Source organism: Cupressus sempervirens, chromosome 5, assembly GCF_028749045.1.
Source record: "Cupressus sempervirens isolate cs-2001-9-10 chromosome 5, ASM2874904v1, whole genome shotgun sequence".
In the NCBI taxonomy this organism is placed as follows: domain Eukaryota; kingdom Viridiplantae; phylum Streptophyta; class Pinopsida; order Cupressales; family Cupressaceae; genus Cupressus; species Cupressus sempervirens.
The window spans coordinates 979,083,705-979,092,796 of NC_143122.1; positions in this window are offsets into that span (position 1 = coordinate 979,083,705).

A 9,092-nucleotide genomic window follows, 5' to 3' on the forward strand; every position below is an offset into this window, starting at 1 on the left:
TGTTATTTTAATATCTACATTTTGATGATCCACACTTATGTCTACACATTAAGGCCTAAATGATATAATTAATGATTTCATTCAAGTTCTAACCTTTTTCAATTGATTTGATGGAAGTTGAATTTTAGAAATGCTTGTAATGTGAAATTGTAATATTTAAGTGGGGGTATATTAATTTCATTTTGATATTTTGACATTATTCAACACTTAGAAGGACAATGGCTTATTTTATCTATTGATTTTGACATTTACAGTAGTGTTTTACATCTATGATATGTACTATGAACCTGATATTGTGAATGGAATGATCAAACACATATGGATGCAACTTTATGATAGGATATAATTAGATTATTATGTGATGCAAAATGTTAATTTGATTATGATGATTATGATTTAAATGTAATATGTAGATAAATATTAATTTTATTGTGATATGTAGATTTTGATATTTTAACATTTTGAATGATTTATTTGAAATAATTAGGAAAGCAAATTTAATTGAAATATGTTAATATGGATTACATAAGATTTGAATTTATATGCATTTATGATATGCATTTTATATGACATCCTTGGACTACTAATACTCGAGTTTAGTGTGCAAGAAGTGGAACCATGGAAATTGTTGGGGGGAAACAAGGTCCAAACCCATGTAAACACAATTTAGCCAAGGCAAATCTTTGGAAGATTCAAAAGCCTCATTGTGATGTATTTTATTTTGTAAATGTAAGCTTTCATGTGCGTGAGAATGTTAATCTCAAAAATGCATTAGAGACATGTCATGATGATGTGTAATGTGTCACTTGCCACTTGAAGGTTTTTGTGTGTTAATGACATGTCACCTAGGGTTTGGTCATGGTAGCATTTTATTTTTAAACTAATTACCTTGTTAAAGATTAAGTAAAGCCACTAAGAAAGGGATAGGATGGGTCATTATCATAAGGAAATTCGAATTTAGACTTGACCAAGGGTTTGAAGGGTCATTAGGTGGTCCCAAAGTGCCCTTTTGTGTGAAAATAAGCTACCCATAGGATATTATAACATATTAGAGGCCTAAATTTGACCATATTAATGCCTAGGTAGCCTAGGATGCCCTTTTACCAATGTATTCTTCCACCAATTCGAAATTGGAATTGTCACATGATTTTAACCTTTCTTGCACATTTGGTCAAGGTCCTATTTTTAGAAGGGACAATAGTGTAAGAAAAAGTGGGCTTCATGTCTTTGCCAAAAATAGATAGTGGGAAAGCCTTTTTAGGGAGACTTGGAAAAACTAGTGGGGTGTTCACCCACTCTCTAAGTTTAGAGATAGTCAGGGTTTGGAGGAAGACTAAGGGAGATCTACAACAACTATCATTGCCTTTAGCTTGGACCAAGGTTGATGTTCAAACCATGATTATTTTTTGTTTGAGAATTGCATAATGAATTTGCAAGCATGGAGTGTTGTTATTGAATCATGTATTGCTATTGTGAATCTTTATATTATGTTGTGGTGGTGTGATTGTGCATTGTGTTTTCATGAAATTTCTTAATTTTCTTTCTTGAATCTCCTTTCTTGGATTTGAATGTCAAGTGTTGTTATAGATGTGAGGGCTTCACTCACCCTTTGGGAAGGGAAGAGAAGTCGAGGGTGAAGGGCTTAGTTGGGCTTGAAATATAGTTGAGAACCTTGGAGTATGGGCTCCATTGTATGCCATATTCATTCATATCTTGTTTTGGGGGTGATACGGGAAAAATGGTGTAGGAAGGAAGTTTATGGAGTATGGGCCTCAAGAAAGCTATAGCTAATGGTAGTATGTTTGGAGGATGTTTGTGAAAGCCCTGAAAGGGCATATTTATGAAAGCCCCAAAAAGGCATATTTGTGAAAGCGCCAAAGTGGCATGTGAATTGTTTATTGCAGATATGGTTGATATGGAAAGTCTCCTTTTTGAAAGCACACCTTCACCCTTCAAGGTTCCATTGGTGAACCATTGTAAATACTCTTGGGATGGGATTGTTCAAGTGTTTTAACGTGATATTTTATGTATTTTTAAGGTTGGAATGAAAACTAGTTTGAATCTTGTTTCTCTTGCTCGGTGGGTGGTTTCATAGAAGCCTAGGATGGGAGGTGAGCCTTCATGGTTCCTAGTTTGTGTGTGTTTATAGGTTTTGTTAAAATGGATTCCTTGAAGATATTAGGGTTTCACCCTTGACAATGTTGAAAATAAAATCAAGTGTGTAAAGAGAGACCAATGTTCCATGCCATCAAAAATGTGTTGTGATATCAAGTCTCCATTTTTATTTCATTTTGATGTAAAAGAGATTTGTTTATCATTGTTTATTGCTTGAAATTGTGGAAGGAAATATGAAATATTGAGAAAATTTATCTATATTTTACTTGTAAGGAAATATTCATTATGAAATTTGATGTATTATGAAGAAGTTATGTAATAAGATCCTCCTTATGTTAATTGTAAATCATTTGCTAGAAATATTTCATAAATGTTGTGTGGAAAAATAGTATAGATATAGTTGATCAATTCAAAAAATAGATGTTTGCATTATGTAATGGAAGAAAGTTGCCATACTTTGATAGTTCATTTTGTGTGTATGAAAATTAGTTCATTTGGGTTTCAAGTTCTAATACATGCCTATGTTAGATAACACCATCACATCATTGAGCATGCTCTCTAAAAATGCCATGGTAGAATTAAGAGAAAAGTAGCTTGAAAATGAATACATAGTCCAAATGCATAAGTAAGCAAGCCTGTAGGTGGCATTTAATCCTTTGGAATTTGTATAAGGAATGGCAAAAATTCCACTTTCCATTATAGTCTAATATTTTATTTAGAGGGAATATTCTTAGAACCTTGTGCATAAAATAATAATAGAAAAATATCTTGACTGAGAGAAAGGCTTAAACAATAATAAAATATCTAGTCCTAAATCATTTATAAGAAGGGACTCTCATTAATCCCATGACCCTTGTGTCACTATTTTAGAAACAATGCAAAAGGAAAAATATATATATAATAACTAAAACTATGATTGTAAGAAAGTCTAGACACCTACCTTTTAAAACTAGGAAGTACCCAATGAAAAATCCCCAAAAAAAATAAATTAATTATAAAAAAAAAAGAAAAAACTCAAACCCACCCAACCGCTTACCTTTTTCTTAGGAAGACTTGGTGCATATGACAAGGGTGATGGGGGAGGGAATAATTTTTGACATGAAGTTAGACCTTAATCCCAAGCACCTCCACCTTGGCCCAAGGGAAGTGTGCCTTTCTAGGGTCCTAGGTGCCAAGTTTGAAGGAGGACCAATAAAGACTAAAGAAACTATGCAAAGTTAAAAGGGCATGTACCATATTTGGAAGAGACTTTAGGTTGTTGCAAATGTCATGTCCTTGCCACATGTCAGGGATGTTTCCCTAGACAATTCGTCCCTTTTAACATATACTTGGTGCCTATGCAAGGAGGAAACATGGGGAAGTGCCCAACTTTAGTGAGGACCACCTTGGGTTTGATGAAGTTGCCTATGGAGGGGATGGGGTAGTTTTTAGGAATTAGAGGGGATTGTAGGAAGCTGGGTACTTTGGGAATAGATGTTAAATCAGGAAGTTAATAAGTGGTTAGATAGGATAGTTAATAAGGGGTAGTTAGTAGATTAGTTTTTAGGAAAATTAGATGGGTTGATGTTAGTAAATAGAAAGGAATCTAAGGGATTAGTAATGAGGTGTTTATTAGTAGTCATTTTAAATTAGGTAGGAGATTATAAAGTAGAATTTAGTTAAAATTATTAACTCGTATTAAATAATTAGAATTAAGTCACATTTAAGTTATTATATTATGTGTAAGGTATTGAATCATATTTAATTTATTGAATCATATTTATGTTATTAAATCATGCAATAAAGAATTAGTGGAAGGTAAGGAGGAATTCAATTTAAATGTAGGGTTTAAGTTATTTTATGGTATTAATTTATTTTGTTTATTTTTAATTAACCATCACTCTATCATAGTAGAATAGTAAAGTAAGATGAAAGAAGTAAATTAGAAAGGAGAGGTGTAATGTCTGCTTGGAGCCCTTATATTTTCTTAAAATTATTTAATAATGGTATGATCCCAAGTCAAGATATAAACTTAATGTGCCGACCCTTGTATAATCTAGGTAGGTGTTGTGCTATGGACAAAAGAGAAGTTACTATGATAGGGACAATAAATGCAATGCCTTATAAATTAATTTCTTATCATAAAAAGGAACAAACCATGAGTGTATTAGTGGTAGACATCCCACCCCAATATGGCATGTTATTGTCTAGAAAATGGAGTACAACAATGGGGAGAAGTCTACAATGTGATCTGTCATATGCAACTTTTCAAATTGATGGAAAGTTGGTGAAAGTGAATAGAGAGCCTAAGAGTGTCTACATGATTGAGAAAGAAGTTTTTCATGCCCAAAAATTACTAGGCATGAAAAACTTCTTTCTCAATCATGTAGACACTCTTAGGCTCTCTATTCACTATCACCAACTTGTCATCAATTTGAAAAGTTGCATATGACAGATCACATTGTAGACTTCTCCCCATTGCTATACTCCATTTTATAGACAATAACATGCCATATTGGGATGGGATGTCTACCAATAATACACTCATGGTTTGTTCCTTTTTAGGATAGGAAATTAATTTATAAGGCATTGCATTTATTGTCCCTATGATAGTAACTTCTCTTTTGTCCATAGCACAACACCTACCCTGAGGAGTACCCACTTTCAAATTTGATTCCTTCATTACCTCAAAAGGCATTACTGTGTTAGACGCTCTAGAGTCAGTCATACAATTCTTCCAAGTCATTCTATTGACAATAATGCTTAAGAAGAAAGGATCGACACTTCCTAAATATTGATTTACTAAATCATCTAAATACATGGGTGGAATTTCACACATAACAACCTTAGTTTCTAATTATTTCTCAAGCTCATCAAGGATTTGATTAGTATTACAATCTTGATTAACCTTATTATGTTCACCCTTGGCCCATGCTATGGATTTTCTCTTATGCTTAGGGATTCTTAATAATTCTAATAAAGGAACTTTTACTATGGGTTGTCACAACAATGGAAACATATCAATAGGAGGAACAATGGAATTATCAATAGACATACCTTTTATCTCTATTTTCTTGTTAGATGAACTTGGACTGTTTTGATTTTTCTATTTCTCACTCATAGTAGTGATCACTAATGATCCCTTTTCTTTTTTACTATCATTGGCCTGAACTTCAGGATCTTTTCCAATATCCCCTTTCTTGGCTTCCCATTTTTTATTTACAGTTTTAACCTTGATACTACTTTTATCCTTTGGCTCACTGATCTCTATTTTATTTGGATCAACCTTCTTGATAAAAACACTAGAAATCTTGTTTCCTTCAGCCTTTTGTAACATACCTCTAGTCTCTACTTGTGCAACCATGTTTGCAGTGATTTGATTAATTTCTTCTCTAGTAGGCATCCTTAAGGTCACTTCATGGTTTACTGATGCCATATTACAAGTTATTTCCTCCTCATCATCTTCATCTGAGAATATTTGTTGATGTATAGTACTATGGAATTATCTTCTATCATGAACACCATTATCATTATCATCACATTCAGAAGCATTATCATAATATGACCCAACCATATTGCATCCAACATCTTCAACACCACCATCATAACTAGGTTGTTCTTAATTTATATCTTGATCAACAATAAATGACAATGCAAGAACACAATATTTAGGTGCATGACATAACTGACAAATCATACACCATTGAGGGTCATCAACCATGTTGATAGATGGTTTTTGTAAAGGATCAGGTGAGCTCTTTTCACCAGTATTTTTAGTAGGAGGAACAACAAGCTTCCCATCCTTCCATTGTGTGGTATAATGATAATTCTACATCCTAGGATACTTTTTTAAATTATTTTTGAATGGGGGCTTCTCACTAGTATTTGGCTTATTAGCATGGTATGCTAGTGGATTCATATTCTTGAGAAGATTCAAGACTTGACCCATTGTATCATCTTCTGGTTTCTTGGTTACAACATGCTTGTCACCTTCTCCCTTATTTCCCCTTGGATTACATTATTTTGGGTCATCCCTTCTTCCTAACTTACCAAAGGGCTTTCTATTATTCTCAATATTAACAACCATCTTATACACATCCCTCAATGTTCTAGGATCATTATCTCTTAGATTATAAGCCATCTTACTATCAAATGCATTGAAATAAGTTGTGAGACACATAGCTTCCCCTAATCTCATTACTTGGAATAATTTTTACATTCCTATTTGAAACTTTACATTGAAATCAAAGGTTGACTCATTTGGGCTCTTTTTTATATCATTAAAATAATTTAATATAAAACCAACATTGGTGTTGTCACCATACTGCTCCTTGAAGAGCTTTTCCAACTCATTCCATGAACTAATACTATTTTTAGGTAGTCTTCTAAACCAATCTTTGGCATCTTCTATCAATGAGTGAACAAATAACTTCAATGTCACATCCACATGCTCTACCTCATAGTCATTGAGCATGTCTATAAATTTTCTTAGGTGCTCTTCACCAGTTATGGCATTATTTCCTGAAAACATGATGACGTTATCTCTTAAATCATTGGAAATAATATGGGGAAAATCAAGTATGCCTACAAAAGAAATTTTCTTATATTTCTCCATATAATGTGTCTTTTTTGAAATCCTACAATATTTGTAGTACTTACTTCAACAACTTGGGTTTGTATTGGGATTTGAGTTTGTTGGGGCTACTAAGTAGTAGGTATTTGACTACTTGTTGTGGATGATGTGGCAAGTGCTAACTGAGATAAACTTTGGTTGGTTACAATTGGTCCACAAATAGGGATAGATGACATGGTTTGAGAAGGCTGGTTTGGCCATGAAGCTAGGGAAGAATTAGATTTGACAAAATGTATTTTCCTTCTAGTCTCTGCAACTTGAGCTTCATTTTCAACCTTTTCAAGTTCTTTGGCTAGATATCTATATATTTCTTAGCTTTCTCTAAATCCAAGTTAAGTTTAGACATAACAAGACATGTAGGTTTGTTAGAAAGAACTTGGGGTTCATTAATTTATATCCCTACAACCTTCTGCTTTCCTTTATTAGGGTTTTTCATAGTTAGATCAATGACTTAAGGTTCAACATGCTTATAGGGATGGATTTGGGAGATAACATGGCCTTCCTTCTCTTTTAGAAGGCATTCTTGTTCTCGAACTCTGGATCTCAATACTTCTACATCTCCAAACACATCTGGATGTAATTTAGAATATTCCTCTTCTAACTTCTTATTTTTCTCCTACAAGGAAACCATTCTCCTTAGTAGGTTGTCTCTCTCAATGAGAGTATTCATAATAACTTGTTCCCTCTCCTTCTCTAAATGTATGTGTTTGGTCTCTTCCTCAACAACCTTTTCTCTTATAATTTCCACTTTAGTTAGTAGATCATTAGGATCTGTGGTTGTTGCTTCTGATTTTATAGGGTCACTCAAATCAATGAGGTTTCTCTCAATAAAAGGAACATGAAGAGGGTGCGATCTAATTGATTGAACACTTCTGGGTCTAGGATGCTAATTTAGTCCTCCTAAATTACTAGATCTAAAAGCAATATCTGCCATAGATGACACCATTTTGTCTTGGTAAGGATGATCTTCATGAAATAGTGTAGTAAAAAGATTACCCAAAAGCCTAGTATTCTCAGATTTAGAACTATGGGACAAGACTTCTTTCTCAACTATAGGCTAGAACTAAAAATTATCTTTGGGTTTCAATGCATGACTGGTTTCTCCTTTCATCTTAGGCTAGTTCTTCTTACCACCCTTTGGTAACTCTATATACAGAGGGATATCTAAGTTTTCCCTAACATATGATCTTGTATTCTTCCTTCTACCATCCATTCTTCACTTTATTAAGAGAACTAGTTGACAAAATCTAAGACTGAGTCACCACCCACTAGGGGAAAACCTTTTTATAATGGCTAAAAGACAAGAAATTTCATAGGAATATTATTTCTAAAAAATTTGATAGAGGGACCTAACCCAGATGATTTTAATATGGCATTCTTTGGGAAGATGAACTTTATATGGTAAATAAGGCACTTGTAAGCATACCACACATCATATAACTTCTATTGTATTGAGATATTTATAAATTCTCAAGGTTTGTCACTCAAAAAGAGCCAATACCAGTATAGGCACAAGAAAGGATAACCATATGCTAGTAGATGTACAACTTTTCACTAGAGATCTCAAAATTTGAGACATGATTTCTTTGGAAAAATCCCCACTAGAGTCACCATTTTTTTGGTGACTCGAATGGGAAAAACATAGCTGAGATACATGATTGAAATGTGCAATTTATACCAAAGATACTTGTTCTTTTAATAAGGATTATTGCAACTTCCTCCCCAACATAGTCACCATTTTGTTGGTGTTTTAAAACTATTGATTGCAAAACTCAATACTAGGATACAAAAGATAAGACAAAGCCTTATGATTAGCTAATTCCCATATTTGACTAAACTTATCTTAGATCTAGACCAACAAGATAGAGTACAAGGACTCTCTACACTTTAGGCTCTATAGGGCCTAGGCGAGTGTACCTAGGGATTAGATGTGGATTCTTCTATGATTATCCTCTTTAAATTTATTCAACAAAATTCCTTTTCTTAGATTTATCCCTTATAGCAAATAAATGGTCAAAAAACTTCTTGGAATGTAATCAACTAGTCGATTTACAACAACTTACTATAAACTCAAGGAAAGTTGCCACAATAAGCGTATGGCCAAAAATTTAATTCTTCATTACAAAAATGGAAAATTGATTTCAATTTAAATTTGTATTGTACAACCATATGACTGTATCAGTTTGTATCTAAATTAATTGACCAATGCCTTATCCATTGATATATAGAGTCAAACAAGTAACCCTAGACCTATTTAATTGGCTTGCAATTAAATCTATCAACTTTTAACCTTGAATTTCATTCTTATGATATCCCTCCCATATACTTAGTCTGGGGCTTGGGATATTGTTGGAACTCCACTTGG